Here is a 1830-nt window from a genome sequence, read left to right on the forward strand (position 1 = left end):
AGAGTCTGAGTCAGCTGTGACTGGTCTGTTGTCAGAGTTCACAGTACAGGAGAAGAATTCTCTGATTCTTTTAAACCACTTCTTCCGGGTTTTCACTTCAATGAAGTCTTGTGGTGGGGAAGGTGGTTTCCTAATATTGTCTGCAGTGGTTATGTTACCTTTCACTGTTAGCCCATTATCACAACCAGCAGCCGTGTCTTCAACTGATGACTGCTCCAGCTGGCAGTTTTTCACTGTCAGATGGGCTGATTTTACATAATCATTGTCATTAGTGTCACTACCAAAATGCTTCATAGTGATGAATCGGTGCCCTAATGTTGCAATGGGGGTGATTCTTTTTTTTGGGTCCATATGGAAAATGCGTTTAAGCATGCTTACAAAGGCCCGTCGGTCTTCATTCTCTGCCTCATCCCTCGCTTTTTCAGGGGTTTTAACTATGTCATCAAGAGATGTCAGGATGTGAGAATTTCTCCTACATCGTTGAGTCACCGAATATTTTACACCACCATATTCAGCTTTTGTTTTCAGCCTCCATGCACTGGGGGAGTTTTTGTCCTTGATAAAAAAACTGGACGTCCGAATCCCACTGTCCAGCAGGGGATTTTCAGGTACACCCAGCAAGTCCACCATATAGCTCATCACTTCATACTCACAACTGTTTGGGTAGAGGTGCTTGCCAAGGTACATGAAGGCCATAACACAGCCAATTGTCCACATGTCGACGCCCTCTGTTAGAAAGCCCACGTTGTTTAATCAAGGTTAACTTGTTCTTGAGAGAAATACTGTTTAGTTTTGTTGTATATCCGGTAAAGTTCCATTTTTCCCACGTTCATGAACATATCATAGCCATTCCGACGGTCAGTGAACGCACCTCGCCTGTGTGTTAGCCGCCGTGCTAGTAACTTAGCTCCCGCTGACGATACCTGTGTGAATGTATCTCCTCTCTGTCTCCTTTCAACGGCAATAAATCTGCGTAAACAACGACATCTGCCTCCGTCCTTTAACGGGGACACCCCCATACACCTTGCCGCTCTAATTCACCAGTCCCACCTGGAGCAAGCCCCCTTGTCTCCCTTTTATGGTCCTTCGAGCCGGAGTAGAGCAACAACAAGGTATGGATCCTACAGATGTCCAGACTGAGCCAGCACCCCAACGTGCTTCACAGAGAGACCGTCACCCCCCAGCTTACCTGAGTGACTATGTGGTTGCAACTCTCCCTTCAGAGGGACAAACCCACACCACACAACAGGCTCCCTCCACCCATAGCCAAAGAACCGGCTCATCTCGGAGGAGCTCCAACTCCAGGTCTACACGCTCATCTCGCTCATCCGCCAGCAGATTCCTCCCACCTTTTTTCTGAGCTAGAAACAGCCCAGCTCGAAGAGAGAATGAAGGAAATGGAGCTTGAGGAATTACAACAGCACATAGAAGAGGATCAACAGATTGACCACGAGTGTCAGCGGCTTCAAACTCAAGCCAGGGAAGCCCAACAGCTACAAGAGGAAGCCATTAGAACACAAGAGTTGTTAACCAGACAGATAGAAAAACGGCGTCAGTTAAAGAAAAGAATGAATGAGCTGGAGATAGCCAAGAGGGTTACTTCTCTCCTCAAAGAGAAATCACAAGATCCTGGTGGTGCCGGATCCTCACCACATCCATCAGATCAGCACAAGACAAGCAATCCTGCCCCTCTGCTTCCGGTGCCACACACGGTCTCACCTCTACCAACTCTAGCTCCGCCTCCCACGACTATGGCTCCATCTGCAGCTAACCTACCTGGGGCTCCGCCTGCTACCGCTGCAGCTTCACCGGCAGTAAGTGTGCCTCAGC

This window comes from Larimichthys crocea, chromosome XIII (genome assembly GCF_000972845.2).
Source record: "Larimichthys crocea isolate SSNF chromosome XIII, L_crocea_2.0, whole genome shotgun sequence".
Taxonomy (NCBI): domain Eukaryota; kingdom Metazoa; phylum Chordata; class Actinopteri; family Sciaenidae; genus Larimichthys; species Larimichthys crocea.